Here is a 17,428-nt window from a genome sequence, read left to right on the forward strand (position 1 = left end):
CATTTCTTCCAGTCCTTTAACTGTGACTCCATATCTTACATGCTAAAGGTAAACTCACACAAGTTGCCATTTACCTCTAGAATATTGTTTGTCTTAATAACGGGCATTTATTGAACGCTATGTTCAGAGTTCTTCACCAAGGCTAAGTAGGACCACAAATATCAGTCAACATTATTATGTGGTTGCAGATTTTAAGAATGTAAACCTCCGTTTTGGTATTCTATCCTCAACTTTCAAAAACAGAGGTAAACCTTATTTCCAGTCATCAGCTGTTATATTTTTTCTGTACTGATTTATTCATAATCTGTCTGAATATATTACACTAGATTTATATATTTTTTAACTTCATAGTATTTCACAATTTCAGTGTTAATAAGATAAATATATCTTTTTTTTTTTTTTTGAGACGGAGTCTTGCTCTGTCGCCCAGGCTGGAGTGCGGTGGTGCGATCTCGGCTCACTGCAAGCTCCGCCTCCCGAGTTCCCGCCATTCTCCTGCCTCAGCCTCCCGAGTAGCTGGGACTACAGGCGCCCGCAACCGCGCCCGGCTAATTTTTTGTATTTTTAGTAGAGACAGGGTTTCACCGTGGTCTCGATCTCCTGACCTTGTGATCCACCCGCCTCGGCCTCCCAAAGTGCTGGGATTACAGGCGTGAGCCACCGCGCCCGGCCGAGAAATATATCTTAATAGTTCAGATTTTTTTCTTGTAAGAGAAAAATATGAATCATGTTAGCTCACTTTTTGCTTCATTCTCCTAATATGGTTAGAAACTTAAATTACTTTTGACTTTCCTGTTTTCTCTCCTGCATTTCAGTTAATATTCAGGGACTTTGTTTGTTTGTTTGTTTTTGAGACAGAATTTCACTCTTTTGCCCAGGCTGGAGTGAATTGACATGATCTCAGCTCGTTGCAACCTCCGCCCCCGGGGTTTGAGAGATTCTGCTGCCACAGCCTCCCAAGTAGTTTAGATCCAGGGACTTTTAATTCTTACGTATAAGTACCATATAGTCTGTTTATCATTATAAAAATTCATTGTTTCAATAAAAACATATTGAGGGCCTAAAAATGTGGAACAAAAAATGGAAATGGCACCTGACTGCTATAGACAGAATATTTGAGTTCTCTCCACTAAAAAATGTTTATACGTTGACATCAATACCACGGTGATGGTTTTAGGAAGTACGGAACCTTTGTTAGGTGGCTAGAACATGCTAGTGGAGCCCTCATGAATGGGATTAGTGCCTTTTTAAAAGAGACCCAGGAGAACTCCCTCTCTTGCTGCTGAAGATGCAGCAAGAATGTAGCCATTTATGAACCAGAAAGCAGGCCCTCACCAGATATTGAATCTGCTGGTGCCTCCATCTTGGACTTCTCAGCCTCCAGAGCTGTGAGAAATAAATTTTTTTTGTTTATAAGCTGCCCAATCTATGGGATTCTGTTGTAGCAGCCGAGACAGATGAAGACACTGCCTTCATGGAGGTAACAGCCTAGTAGAGAAGACAGTCATAAATAAATAAGAATACACATATATAGCTACTAATAGTGATAAGAATTATGGGAAAAATATATATTTCTAGAGAGAATAAGCTTAATATTGATAATGCTAATAAAAATAACTTACTTTAAAAAAAATTAGATATCCTGTATAAGGATCTCTTATTACTGACTATTATACTAGCCTATATAAAGAAAAAAAGTCATTTTAGGTTTATTCTTCTATGTATAAAATACTGAGAAAGAAGTAGTTATTTATGTTCTGTCCAGATCTGGAGCTTTGAAACAAAAACTTAAAAAGGTGCCTGAAATTGTAAAATTTGAGCTCAACGGTAACCATGTTATATTTTTGTATTTTTTCCTCCCCTTGATAATAATTTATCTTTTATGGTATCATGAGTTTTGTTTGTCTAGATATGACATAATATTCTTGAGAGATTCTTTTTCTTTCTTTCTAGGAAATCTTCAGGCTTAGCACTTACAAATATTTATAAATAAAAACAATTGACTATGCAACTATTATATGTACCAGTATAATCTGACCAGATAACTTTTTGTCTCCATTAAATAAAAGATCTGATAAGTTTGTTACATAAAAGAATAGTGTGTTGTAGATATATCCTGAAAGTTTAAATCCTCTTTCAGAGAAGAGTAACAATTGCGTAAATGTCATTTTTTATTTTAGGTAAACTGCACACTACGACTTTAAGCATATTGCTGTACAGTTGAAAATAATCAGTTCATGGAGAATTAAATAAAATTGTTTACTTAAGTATATTTTAAGCATAGTATTTGAATTTGAAAGAAGTTAAATTTGCCTATTGTGCTAAGAAATTGTTCCCATAACATCAAGCAAAGCTTTTTAGCCAAACTGATGTATCACTACTGAGATTTGTCCCCATTCATGCCACATGTCTGGCTGTTACTGCCCCTGACCCACAGTGGCAGGACCATGGAGTTGCAGCTTTAGCTCTTCAGCCAGAAACCCAGCTGGGAGAAGTGAGGGGGCAAGAAGTTTGGTGGGGGTGTCAGGCATCCAGGGAGTGGAACATGAGAGAAACAAGGGAATTCTGAAATTATAGACGTAGTACTGAGGGAGTCAAAGCAGAACTGGCTTATAGATAAAAGCCAGTAAAGGCAAGACCACCAATGATCCGTATGTTTGCTCTATGCACACTAGCTATATTTGCCACATACGTCTCCAGGTTGTTCACCTCCTCAAAGAGGCTGTCTCTGTTTCCTCATCTAATTTAAATACTCCTTGAGTTCTCATTATTATCTAATGACTTATTTTTCCCTTTTAGAATTATAAAGTGTAAATTATGTATCTGATTACTTATATATGTTCTATATTCTCTTTTAGTCTTCTTTTAAAATAAATTTTATTGTGTATGTTTGAGGTTTGTAGCATGATGTTCTGAAATATATACAGATAATAAAATAGTTAAAATAGTGAAATAGATTAACATATATATCATCTCACATAGCTACTTCTTATTTAGTCTTTAAGGCTTTTTCACCCCGACTACCTTCCAGTTGTTCAATAAACATTTGTGAAATGAATGAATGATGATTAAAGCTTTCAACACGTTGCTGTTGGTGTTTCCCTTTATCCAGGAGGACTTGAGTCTAAAATTGCTACTCGTGGTTACATATTCATTAGGGGCTCACATGAACATCACCAAAATGCTTGGAAATATACGCATTTTTCAAAGTGGTTATTCAGTTGACTTGCCATAGATGTTGGTGATCACCTACCCCCAAAATGCAGCTATTTATCCCAACCTAGTATCACAATTATGTTAGCGTTATTAGTTGTTTTTTATTGATGTCAGTGATTGATGTAGATTATATTTTGGAGCTCACTTGGCTTTCATTTTTAGTGAAATACGTAGAATTTGATACTGAGGGGAGTTTATGAGTGAATGATTGCAGAAGTATTGGGATTGTCTCCAGTTTTGGGCATATCTACAATGCTACTTCCTTTTTCACCATGGTTTAGCAGAAATTGCTTGGAATCTTTCTTACATTGATGTTTCCAGAAAACTCTGTTGATATTTATTGCTCTTTTTTCAGCTGTATGTTTCTAATGTTTGAAAGATATGGAAGCTATCCAATTTAAACACTGGCTTTCAGCCACATCTCGATGTACTCATAAAAACCAATAAAAATTCTTTCAGTCCAGCTTCACAGATGCAGGAATCATGTAGCTCTTTCTTGAGCCATTAAGGGACACAAGTAAAGATAAGGGTTTTGTCATATATCAGATATGTGTGGTGTGTACGCTAGCCTTAAAGATAAACTCACAAATTCTAATTTTCTGCTATTGTCCTGAATCACTGGATTAAGCTCTTTATATCATGCTGATTAGGATATACACTAAAATTAAATTTACTAATCTTTTATGCAAATTCAAAGAAAAAGCTTCCTAGAACCTTAGTTTGTTAATTAAAAATAATTTAGAATATATGTACTTTCAATCTTCTGGGAGTCTAAAATGTTTTTGTAATGGGTTGGTTTTGTGCTGGTTCTGGAATAATTAATAGGAAATATTAGGCATAACTTATATTTGCAGAACTAGTGTGGGCCAAGTCATGTATATTATTCCTTGACAACATCAGGCACACATGATCACTAAATTAGTTACTGTATAATTATAATAATTAAATGATCTTTACTAAGTGATGAATCATATTTGATTTACAAATTCATAAAAGTAATGATACAACTTTTGGCTACATCTTACCCTACTGCAGAGTAGGAAATTTATTGGCTAGTTTGCTGAGTGCTTTAAGATTATAATTTAAATACTGTCCCTTGAGATGCTAATAAATCCAATTCCCTGATATTTAACATTTAACCAATTGCCTTCATTCATTTATACTCTTATTTTTCCTGTTTTCAAGCTCGAAATTGTTGCTTTCATAATGGTGTGATGCACCGATCACATGGAAGTTTAACATAAACTTAGAGTTTAAGCTTGATTTTTCCTTATTAGTGGGGACCTTTTCTGGGCAGAGGTTTTTCTGAATTAAGGCCAGAGGAAAGCCTTGTTTGTTGGCAAAAGCAGACCTATCTCAGGACCACTACTGGCTGCTACATCCTCTTACCTTAAATCTGAACCAGGAATCACTGAGGAGAAGGAATCTTGGTAATGTTAAATGCTTATGTTAACAGTAGCATTTATTCATTTGTTAAGCATTCATTTGACAAATTTTTGTTGAGTACATACTTACCATCTGCTAGGCACTCTTCTAGATACTGCTGGGAATATAGGGTTGAACAAAAAAGAATCATAGCCTAATGGAACACCCATTTTTAAAATAATATTAAACAGTAAGCTTGAATTATCTAATATTATTAATCAAAGCAACTTTTCATAAGGAATGAAACTACACTTTACCAAATAGAAGTCATATGAACTTTTAAAATGAAGAGACATTTCTATTTGCATGTTATTTACATGCTTCTAAACACTTTAAAATAATTTTTTTCCTGACAAAGTTTAAAGATCTCTAGCTCTCATTAGAATTTTATTTAGTCTGTAATTGACTTAGCAAGTTAATGAGGCTTTATATACATATAAAATAAACTTGAATGTATTTTTAAATGTCTACATAGAGAGTTCTATGTATGTGTGAATACTCTTTAGAAAGATATTTTCAAAATTGTTGACATCTGAAAGATTCATTCCTTACTGTGCTGTTTCCCTCAGAGATTATGCAAAATTTAATTGTGCTTTTAAAGACATTGTGCATAATCGATCTACGGATAAATCAAACTGAATATGAAATCATTTTGTGAGACCATTTGGTTCTTATATGATCTAGCTATAGGTACTTGATTGTTTTCCCCACAAAAGCACTGAGTAGACTTCTTTGTGAAAGGAATATGATTTTCCTTTCAAACAGTGAAATGGCAAGAGTGAAACATGGTGAGAGTTCCACTGTTTAAAAGGAAAGGCATCTTCTTAACGAGCATTTATTTTTATTTTTAACTATTATCTTAATTTCAGGGGTACAAGTGCAGGTTAAAACTATAATTTAAAACTCTCAGTCTTGAGCTATTTTTCGGTAAAGTAGCCTATGTGTTTCACTAGCACTGATTTAATGAAGTAGCGAGAGGAGAATCTGTAAATGTAGAAATGAAGTAATTGAAAATCTATTAGCTGAGAGGTTCCTGCTCGTGCTATATTTAGAGAACACAATTAAAAGAAAAAAATGGAAAAAAAACAAGAAGCTTTCATGTGAAAAGACACAGAGAATGACAGTACACAATAGAAAGAGCTGCGTTAAAGAAAAATAAAAATGGAAACATTTATCTAGTGCAGCATGATATTAAAATATTCTGAAAGAGTATGAAAATTAATTATCTACTTTAGTTTTCCTTTACAAATGAGTTGGAAATGTCAAACAAATTTCTGGATAAATGAGAAGGCTAAGCACTGAATCATTTGCAGGTGTTTTCTGAACACAGCAGAGCCTGGTGGATTCTGACATACATGAGAAAAGCCCCCACCAATTCAGGTGGGTTTCTCATGCTCATATGCACTTCCACTGTTGTGGACAATATGGTCAAAAGTGAAGAAGCCCCTGTTGCCCTTTGTTTTGAAAGACAAGATGATATGGTGGAAGGAACACTGGGCTGGCTCTCTAGAGACCTAATTACACTTTCACTCTTCATCTCAGCAACTCGGAGACCAAAGCATGTAGGATTTCAGCTATGGAACTAGAGGACTGAGATGAAAGAGTTAAACATATTCTCCTCTAAGGTCCCTTCCAAATTGATCATGCTGAAGCCTTGGGATATGTTGTTCTCTTACAGACTAAACCACAGATACAATCATGTTCATGCTTGGACCTCAGGCCTGAGAAGGTTTACTATATGTTTACAATTGTAATCGCTGTAAAGTATACAGGGCATGGATATCTTGGAATTAAATGAGCACATGGTTACTTACACTAAAAAGTTTCTGTTTCATTAAGTACAAATTCTTGATTAGAATACAAGCAGGCAGTTCTCCCCACCTTTGCAATTCTATAGCCTAAAGGATTAGGCTAAAATGATCATGTTTATTATTAAGCAACCAAAGGAAAATGTTCTCATATGGAAATGTGTGATTTCTTCAAGAAAACATATTTGCAACAGGATTGTAAATAAGAGAGAAAACCCAGTGATTGATATATTTCTATAATCAATATTACCATTCATCTCAAGACTCACTCATTTAATAAGCCTTTTATGTATAAGACACTTACGTTTATAGATTAAATATTTATACTTAGACATTTTTAGTGTTTTAGAAGAATAACCAAATGGTAGAAAATATACATGATTTGTTAAATGTAACAAGCTGGCATCCTATTTCTACATTTGAAAAAATAAAATAAGCTCAATTTGGGATCTGTAATCAATGTGTTCATCGAAATGCTACAAGAATAAATTGTATGGATAAACATGATTGGCATACTGCACACTGCAATCCTCCCTCAGAGATTCACACTCAGCACTAACATCATCTGAGGCAATTTATTTAGCTTAAAAAAACTTTATTGACATAATTTGCTACCATAAAAGCCACCCATTTAAATAGTTTCTAGTATATTCTCACACTATCACGTCACCACAATCCATTTAAGTCATTTTCTTCACCCCAAAGATAAACCCTATAAACATTAGTTGTGACTCCCTATTTCCCCCAAAGCCTAGGGACTCCCTCACCATCCTTAGGTTACCACAAATTTTTCTTGTTTTGTAAATTTGATATTTGGACATTTTATATAAATCAAATCATACAACATATGGTTCCTCTCATTTAGCATAATGTTTTCAAGGATCATCAATGTTGTAGCACGTATCAATCCTTCATTCCTTTTTATTGCCAAGTAATATTACATTGTAAGAATATACTACATTTTATTTATGCATTTGTCAGTGACGATGGGCCTGTGTGTTTTTTCTACTTTTTGGCTATTATGAGCAACATTGCTGTGAATATTCCTGTAGAAGTTCTTTGTGGACATATACTTTCATTACTCTTGGTTATGGTTATATATCTAGGAGTGGAACGGCTGGATCATATGGTAACCCTATGTTTAACAGTTTGAGGAAATGGTAAACTATTTTCCAAAGAGACTGCATCATTTTACATTCCAGCCAGCAATGAATGAGGCGTGCCATTTCTCTGTATCCTTCTCAACACTTGTCATTGTCTTTTTTAGTTGTAGTCATCCTAGTGAGTGTAAAGTGGTATTTCAACATGGTTTTAACTTGCACTTCCCTAATAGGGGATAATGATGCTCTGTATCATTTAATGTGCTTATTGACCATTTACATACCTTCTTTGTAGAAATGTCTATTTATGTTCACTGCCCATATTCTAAATTGGGTTACTTATCTTTTTATTATTTACTTGTAGTTCTATATATACTTAAGGTCCAAGTCTCTTATGAGACATATGATTGGCAAGTGTTTTTTTCCAATTCTGTAGGTAGCCTTTTCACTTTTGATGCTGTCATTTGGTGCACAAAGGCTTTTTATTTTTATGAAGTTCAATTTATCAATTTTTTTTGTCACTTGTGCTTTGGTGTCATATCTAAGAAATGATTGCCTAAACCAAGGTCACAAAGGCTTACTCCTATGTTTTCTTCTAAAAGTTGCATAGTGTTTGCTCTTACATTTAGATCTGTGGTTCATTTTTAGTTAATTTTTGTGTATTGTGTGAGGTATAGGTCCAACTTCATTCTTTTGCATCTGATATCCAATTGTCTCAGCATAACTTTTTGAAAAGACAGTGCTTTCTTGCACTGAATTGCCTTGGCACTTAATGAAAATCAATTCACTATAAACGTATGGGTTTACTTCTGGATTTTCAATTCTATTCCATTGATCTATGTATCTTTTGCCAGTATCATACTGTCTTAGTAACTGTAGCTTTGTTAGTAAATGTTGAAATCAATAAAGGTGAGTCCCCCAAGTTTGTTCTTTTTCAAGGGGGTTTTGGCTGTTTTGCATTTCTTGAATTCCAATTCCAATTCAGTATCAGTATGTCAATTTCTGTAAAAAAGCAAGTTGGATTTTGATGGGGCTTGTATTTGAATCTGTACTTGAATCACTTTGAGGAGTATTTCCGTCTTAAAAAGTCTTCAGATCCAAGATCTATTTATGAACCCTCTCTTTCTTTCTTAAAAGGACCTATTTCAAGGTGCAGGAAAATCTTTAGTGACATTCTTCATATCACTCTTCTTGACAAAACTGTTTAATATTAGAAGGTGTTTCTGTCAACTATGCTGATGACACAAGGCTAAGAAAAGAACATATGGTAGACCCAATGATATCAGGACAGACTGATGCACTGACATCAACAATATGATATTTTTCAGTCTTAAATATCAATGACTATACTTAGTTTAAAAAATTTAACTGTTCTAGAACAGTTTGGGGGAGTTTTTAAAAAATATTATATATGATTGATACCTATTTTAGCTCTAGAAGTGAAGACTTAGGACATGATAGCTGGCTTTTTAGATACTTGAAACTTCATATATGGATGAAGAAGCAAAATGAAGCAAAATAATAGGATGATGTTATCAGAGGATAGATTCAGCACTATGAGCATATTTTATACATTATAAAAGGCTATTGTGATATATTTATTAGTTTAAAGTATAATTTTAAAAAGACCATCTTAATAATATTAGATATTCATAATGATGACCATCAAAACTGCAAGAGACTCAGTTACCAAAAGGATACTTCCTTTTTCAGTATCTTGTATTTACCTAACAGGAGAGAGAAATTGGAACATTTTAGAGACGTTCTTAGCAACAAAGTTTGCAAAGGTTTTACCCTTTGCAGTGAAGAGTAAAATTGTTCAGTTGAGTCCAGGTGATTGTGGCGGTAACTTTATTGGCATATGAGTACTCATAAAGTACTCATAAAAAGTACTTTATGAGTACTTTTTAGAGTTCACCAATTTTGGAGTTGATCTTCCTTCTTTCTTTCTTTCCTTCCTTCCTTCCTTCCTTCCTTCCTTCCCTCCTTCCTTCCTTCCTTCTCTCTTCTTTCCTTGTCTCCTTTTTTAATTTTTTATTTTTGGAGTTTCACTCTTGTTGCCCAGGCTGGAGTACAATGGCACAATCTTGGCTTACTGCAACCTCCGCCTCCCAGGTTCAAGCAATTCTTCTGTCTCAGCCTCCTGAGTAGCTGAGATTAGAGGCATGCGCCACCATGCTCAGTTATTCTTTTATTTTTATTTTTATTTTTTTGTATTTTTAGTAGAGACATGATTTCCCCATGTTGGACAGGCTGGTCTCGAACACCTGACCTCGGGTGATCCACCTGCCTTGGCCTCCCAAAGTACATGGCCTCTTTCTGATTGAAAAACATAAAGCTGAGGCATAGAGGAATATCTTTTCTATGAGTGAAGTGGCAACTTAAGCTAACATTGAAGTTAGTAATAACATTTCTACAACTACTGAAAGCTTTCTTTATGAGGTTGATAAAATTATTACTGTCTCTTTACTAATGAGTAAACTGAAGTTTAGAGAGGGTATATAACTTGTCCAAAGACACAGAGCTAGTCAGTAGCGGAGCTAGCAACACTCAGGGTTGTCTAATTCTAGCTGCTGTTTGTCTGCCTTCCAAGAGAGAGGCTTGAGCAATAAATTAGGTAGGTTTAGTTTAGTGACTCAATTCCTTAGGTCTTTTTCCGTTGTTTACCTTATCCCGATTGTATTATTTCATCTTCATTTCCTTTGCCTTGAAGAACTTCATGGAAATTGGACTCTGGTGATTCTGTTACATCTTGGTTCTTTTCAGTGTATTGAAACTTCTGGGCATGGGTAATTGTGGTGATAGCTTGATATCTGTTAATACCCACAGATCATGAGATGACATCTAAAAGCACTGGAAGCACAAGCTATTCTAGAATACTTGGTTCATTTCAAACCATTTTAAAGTATTCTTTAATCTAAGATCTATTAGTCTGATCCTGGTTTTGCTTATCTTAGGAATTGGCTACACATTTAGAGATGCTCTAATTTAAAAAAGATGAATCTGAGAAAATGTAACCTGAAAGAAGAGTCTGTTAAATTACTATGTTTCCTGGATTAACATAGTTTATACCTGTGCCCTCCAGGAGTTGCTAAGAGTCTACCATCATCCCCAGGTAGATGTACCAAAATGGCTGCCACAAGAAAGTACCACAAACTGGGTGGCTTAAAACAAAGGAAATTTATTTGCACATAGTTCTAGAGGGCACAAGCCTAAACTCAAAGTGTTTCCAGGGCCATGCTCCCTCTGAAGCCTAGACGGGAGGATCTTTCTTGCCTCTTTCAGTTCTGGTAGCTCCAGGTATCCCTCAGCTGGTAGATGTGTCCCGCCTCTCTCTTCACAGGACATTCTCCGTGTGTCTGTCCTTACATTGCCTTCCCTCTTTTTATAAGGACACTAGTCATATTGGATCAAGGGCCTACCCTACTCCAGTGTGACCTCATCTTAACTTGGTTACATTTGTCAAGACCTTATTTCCAAATAAGATCACATTCACATGTGTGGGGGTTAGGACTTTCATATGTTTTCGGGGGAAACAATGGGACCCAGAACACCATATTTGTATTTGTTTTAGGGCTGAAGTATGATTTTTTCAGACCAGTGCCTCAGAGAAATGTGGAGGTGAGTGGAATCATTCTACTGAAAATTAGTATTTTAGCATTTAGAATATATGTTCTTTGTCCCACTTCCTTCAAAAGCTTATTTACATATTCATGAGGATGTGGATATTCTCATATTGAAGGTCTCTACAAGATGATGTTATATCAACTAGTGCAGTATGATTTGACAACAGTAATACTGCAGTGTGGTGAAAGTACCAACAACTGACAAAATCCAGAGACTAGCTGCAACAATCAGAGATTGATTGATGTTTGAAGCCCAGCTTTCAGCAGCAGCTGCTTCATTGAGAATTGGTTTTAGTGACTCAGCACTGCAGCTGCCATTTTTCTCTGAGCCAGACAAATCCTGACATGAGCAAGGTACTATTATAGGAAGTATAAATTCAGCTAGTTATGACTGTCATTGACCTAAATATGAGACTTGTAGTCATTCTCAGATTAAAGGAAGGAGATAATTTTGATACTTAATGTAAATATTAAATTTATTTATCTATTTATTTATTTTAGAATGTGGTTTTTCTCTGTTACCCAGGCTGGAGTGCAGTGATGTGCAATCATAGCTCACTGTAACCTCAAACTCCTGGGCTCAGGCAATCCTTCTGCTTCATCCTCCCAAGTAGCTGGGACTACAGGTGTATGCCACCATGTCCAGCTAATTTTTCTATTTTTTCTAGAGGTAAAGTCTCACTATGTTGCCCAGGATGGTCTTGAACTCCTGGGCTCAAGCAATCCCCCTAACTCAGCCTCCCAAAGTGCTGGGATTACGGATATGAGCCACTGTTCCTGGTCTGACATTAAATATATTTTCATCAATTTTTTTGTTGTTGTTTATTTTCATTTTGTTTATAGCCTTCTTGACTTTAAATTTAATTTAATGTAATGCTTTAAAATGAAGCATATCTAAATAATTCATCTTCTAAAGGCAAATATATAATATATAACTGTAATGTTTAGAATTTAGTATGCCTAGTTAACACCCCTTTAGGGAAAAATAAACCTTTGTAAAAAGCATATTAGTATATTTTTAAATTCAAGTTTAGTGACATCAACAGTGTTTACATTTAGCTATTAGTCTTCCTTGCAGCCATGAAGTACATAGTCTGTACAGCCTAATACAGTGAACTTCTATCAGTGCTTCTCCAGTTCTAGAAAGATCATGAATTAGAAAAATTAAGCTTTTTTTTTGTTCTTGTTGACCCATATACTCCAGTTCTAGAAAGATCATGAATTAGAAAAATTAAGCTTTTTTTTGCTCTTGTTGACCCATATACCTGGGTTAAAAAAATTTTCAAAATGACAGCAATGACAAAAAGAAATAAGGTTAGGCTGCATTGCTTAGTAAACATAAGTAGGAAAACCAGAAATGAACATTTCTACCTTTGTCTCTTTATTGTTGAGCAAAATATGAAACCTTAATTTGGCCAATTTCCTTTCGAGAGATTGTTCTTACGGATAATGCCTAGGAGTCACTCTTCAAAGGGCCCTTTAAAATGGATTTATTACAAAATTTTATTTCAAATTATTTTCTTAATCTAAAATTCAAAACTATCTGCATCTTATTTAGATAAAAGCATCTAAATCTGCAACATGTTAAATAGTTAGCAAAGAAATATTCCTCTGAATAAGATCCTTCTAATGCATTCCTCTGCTGTGTGAGCTTTTTCTTGGGTATAGGAGAATGAAAGAGCTATGACAATGTTAGGACAAAGTAGACTTGGGAGAGAGACCTTCGGTCCAATAAATAATGAGATCAAAATGACACAGGAATTCACACAGAGTTAGTTTTGAAAGGAAACAGATGTCAGGGAAAGGAAGAAAGAAAGTTGGTTGTAAAGTCAGTTTTTAATAAAAAAAATCGTTAAAATGCATTTGAAATTTTCATAGATATTTTCTGGTCCTATGCATATAATTGGTTATTTAGAGGTCATTTGGTTTTAGATGAAGCTGAGTTTATCCTCCACCCCCTAACCTGACACCTCAGTAAAGGAATGGCCGGTGACCTTGTGCTAATCATTCAGCCTTCTAAAGTACAGTTTTTCCTTTGGTACAAATAATAGTCATAATAGCAACTTCTGTTTATTAAACACTTACTAAGTGTTAGGAATTACCTTAAGTACTTTTCAGACATTGTCTCATTTAATCTTCACAACTTCCTGTGAGGTGGAAGTTTTATTTGCACAGTACAAATAAAGAAATGTGAGCTGAGTTTGCCCAAGTCATATAGCTATTATGTTCTAGGGCCAGTCTGTCTCCAAAGCTCATGTGCATAGCATTATACTGTCTTTAATGTTAGTCTTTGCCAGCCTTAGCCTTCCATGACCAAACATTTATGACCATCTAACTTCCCGTGCCCAGTGCACACACCATCGACACCGCCTCTCAGCCAGATTCAAGCAGGTTGACCTTGCAAAAGCCCTTTAATTTCCGACAGGTTACCTATGCAGAAGAAGAAACTAAAGTTCAAAGGGCTTATTGCTTTGTAAGGGGTCATTTAACTAACCAAAATCATGTCCATTTAATAGCAGTATCTTGACTGACTCAAAAGGGCACAAAATTATAATATTTACTTCAAAAACATTTTTTAAAACTGGGGATATGTGCTAGCTTTTTTTTTTTTTTTTGTACTTCTCTTCCACCTTTCCCCTCTGTATCTCTAGGAGTCTATCAAATCACTTTCTGGTGGATACGCAATATGACAACACATTTATTAGTAGTCTTGAGCTGCCCTCATGGGCACATCTGTGTGTGCTTTTTGAAACAGACCAGACTCCTTTGAGCAGGTGACTGATCTTATCAAGGCAGGGATGGAATATCTGGTGTTAAACTACAATGCTAAGAGGGCAACTTATAGAAACCATTTTGAAAAAATATGGGATGTATCAAAAGTGACCTTTAAAGTAGAATTCGTCAACTTTACTTTCAGACAAAGTCTGAAAAGTATATTTCTTTTTGTTGCTCCTGTGAATCAACTTAGTCAACCACTACTACTAGTATTCAGTCAGTATGGCAGACAGACCTGGATTCATGACTTGACCTTGCTTGGCACTGGCTCGATTATAACCTCAAGCTTCCTTAGGCATCCAATGGTACTAATTTTTTTTTTCTGACGGTTTTTGAAAGGATTCAGTGAGAGAATGTTTAAAGCATCTGGAAAATCATGGGCACTCCACAATTGTTTGCTCCCTTTCCTCCCAGTGAGTTGGTATGCTCATTTTTATATTTAACATAGTTTCATTGGCTTTATTTTGTGAGCACAAATGTTTATAGATGTCAGATAGAAATATGCATCTATGTATGTAACAATACTGGGGTTAGACTTAACTTTTTTCCATTTTTTTATGATTAACATCAAAATTAACTGTGATGCCTAACAATTTCCTCTTTAACCTCAGATATACCTATTAAAATGTTGTAAGTTGGCCAGGCGTGGTGGCTCTCACCTGTAATTCCAGCACTTTGGGAGGCCGAGGAAATCGAGACCATCCTGGCTAACACGGTGAAACCCCGCCTCTACTAAAAATACAAAAAATTAGGTGGGCGTGGTGGTGGGCGCCTGTAGTCCCTACTACTCAGGAGGCTGAGGCAAGAGAATGGCGTGAACCTGGGAGGAGGAGCTGGCAGTGAGCTAAGATGGCGCCACTCCAGCTTGGGCAACAGAGTGAGACTCTGTCTCAAAAAAAAACAAACAAACAAACAAACAAAAACAAACAAAAAAACAAACTGTAAGTCATATGAAAGATATATAAAGCTTATAAACTTTTCTGTTGGTGTTTGAGGATTATAATATAGGCAAGAAAGTAATATAAGCTAAGAAGTTTAATAGTTATGGAAAAAATTAAAAGTTACTTCTTTTATTGAGGCTTTGCAAGCAAACATTAAGAAGCAGCGACTAGTTTACCAAAAAAAAAAAAAAAAAAAAAAAAAACTGTGAATCTGCTGTTTTGGTGCTGTGGTTTTTATGTGGCACATGGTGAAAAAGTAAAGAGAAGCTCTTTCCAGGTTGATCTAAGTGGCTTTCAGGTTATATTTAAATGCCAGAAATTCTAGAACCACACAGGCCTCACCTGAAAACATATACAGACAGATATGAGTGAAGCAATGGCAATTTTGCATGTCGAACGCTGTGTCATGAAATGCAACCCCCACTCTCTACCCTGCTCCCACTTAACATATACACACTCTTCTCTTAAACCAACTCAAAATAAGAAAAAAAGTTTCTTTCTCCTCAAGCTAATTTCTTGGTGTACAGCAACCTTTGTTCAGGTATTCTGCAACCATATGTAAAGGAAAGGTCATTTTAGAGCAGGTTTTCACACCCTGATCTACTTAGATAAAGGAAAAGTATTGTCTGGTCATTAAGTAAAAAAATGACAGGGTTTAGAATCCCAAAATGCATGCCAGTATTAAGAATTTAAAAGAATACTGTATATAGGATTCAAGGATAACACTAAAAACAGCAATGAAAACTATCTTCCAAACAATTGGAAAGACCGTGGATAATGCAGTCACTATGTGAAGAGAAAAAGGAGATTACTAACATATTTTCTCTTCAAAGGAAGAGAGAAGGATATCAATTTCTCATACAAAGTGAATTAGTATGATTGATTTTTATGAAAATGTGCTGGTAAAGAAAACTGAAATCTTTACTGATGTCCCTTAAGCAGCTATACTACACATTTTGCAGACTAAAACTAGAGAGAAAAGAATCTTCTAAGACAAAGCTAAAATGGCGTGTTTTGTCAATATGAAGTGGACAATGGAACACAAAACAGAAATCTTTGGTCTGACTTCTTCCTTAAAAATATCCTCCTGGTTGGATAAACCAGGTCAGGTGGGGAAGAAGGACTGTTGGAGGGCCTAGTATAATTTTGCCTGAATATTCTGGAATGCTGTTGACCTTCCAGGAATATTAACACATCTCACAAGTGATACAGATTCCCAAACTCTTTCTTCTTATATCTAACAGTTGGCTTCTGTGTTGCCAACTTTATTAACTTCAAAGCTTAATGTGAAATTTAAATCACTGTATCTTCCAATGAAACAGTAAAAATTGAGGAGGAGGATTTGTTTCAGTTTGCCATTTCTACTTACAGAAATCAGCCCCTGGCTGGGTGCATTGGCTCACTCCTGTTATTCCAAAACTTTGGGAGACCAAGGTGGGAGGATGGCTTAAGGCCAAGAGTTTGAGACCAGCCTGGAAAATATAGTGAGACCCCATCCCTATTTAAAATACAAAACAAAACAAAAGTAATAAGCCTCTTAGAAAGAATGTGTGAGTAGCAAGGCACGTATGCTTCATTTTCCCTTCATTCCTGTCACCTCTTTTCTTCCTCTATTGTGAGAATTTACAAAGGACAGAATGACATAGGTACCTGTTGGGAGTTTTTTTTCTCTTGGAATTCTGGAAATTTAAACAAAAGAATTATTGAGATCTGGCTTGTTCAGAACTGTAATTAATGCCTTTCTATTTCAAGAAATGGTCGCTTTAGTTTTTCATGGGAGATTTAAATGGATTTAAGACATTTAGCCCACATTAGATTCCCTTTAAATTTGTTTGTCAGCTTGAATCAAGGCTAATTCTGTTATTCCATGATTTTAATCATTAGCTCTTTCCTGTAAAGGATAATAACATTTTTTTTTTTTGAACCTTTGCTGATTACTGCTGCTCTCTCCTGCCTTCTGTGAGAATACCCCATCATTCAGCTTCTGGCATTCTCTGATCTATCTTAGTCTTATATTCTATTAATTTTCACATTTTTCATCTGTATAAACTATACAAATTTGCTGACATTTCTGTTTTCAAATTTTTCCTTTTGTCTGATTTCCAGGCCTATACTTTCAGCTCCTGCCTTGGCTATTTTCCACCATCTGAATTCCACTTGTCTTCCTCTCACCTGTTATTTTGTTGGTGGTTCCACTATTGTCCTAGTTCCCTGGGCATAAAAACTTGGAATTGTTTGAGTTCATCATTCTCCCTCATTCAGTGTAGCTTATCTCCACATTCCATGGATTTTTCCATTTTGTAAATGCTTTTTATGTCCATATATATTAGTTTTAGACATCAGTTTGGCAGTTATTGCAAAATCCAAAAATAACAGTGGATGAATCTCAATGTAAGTTTAGTTCTATCTCATGTGCAATCTAGGCAGGTGCTACAGGGCTGGTATAGCGGCTTAACCAGGTTAGGGATGCAGGCCCCTTCTATCTAGTTGCTTTGTCATCTCCAAAGTATTGTGTTTGTCCACCTCATCGAGCATGA

The 17,428-nt window shown here is 35.4% G+C and overlaps 1 protein-coding gene across 4 annotated transcripts in view; it reads left to right on the forward strand.

The window, feature by feature from the left end:
• Nucleotides 1-17,428, forward strand: part of PKIB (cAMP-dependent protein kinase inhibitor beta) — a 127,349-nt gene that overhangs the window by 54,585 nt on the left and 55,336 nt on the right. The window contains exon 1 of one of the 4 annotated variants that reach the window (XM_033234439.1): nucleotides 948-994. The exons of the other annotated variants lie outside the window; for them this stretch is intronic. The gene's annotated coding sequence lies outside the window, so the exon portion shown is untranslated. Of the gene's footprint in view, nucleotides 1-947; nucleotides 995-17,428 lie in introns of those variants that run through there. 4 annotated transcript variants of the gene reach the window in all.

The sequence above is a fragment of the Trachypithecus francoisi genome, unplaced genomic scaffold, assembly GCF_009764315.1.
Source record: "Trachypithecus francoisi isolate TF-2019V2 unplaced genomic scaffold, Tfra_2.0 Lachesis_group15, whole genome shotgun sequence".
NCBI classification, from domain to species: domain Eukaryota; kingdom Metazoa; phylum Chordata; class Mammalia; order Primates; family Cercopithecidae; genus Trachypithecus; species Trachypithecus francoisi.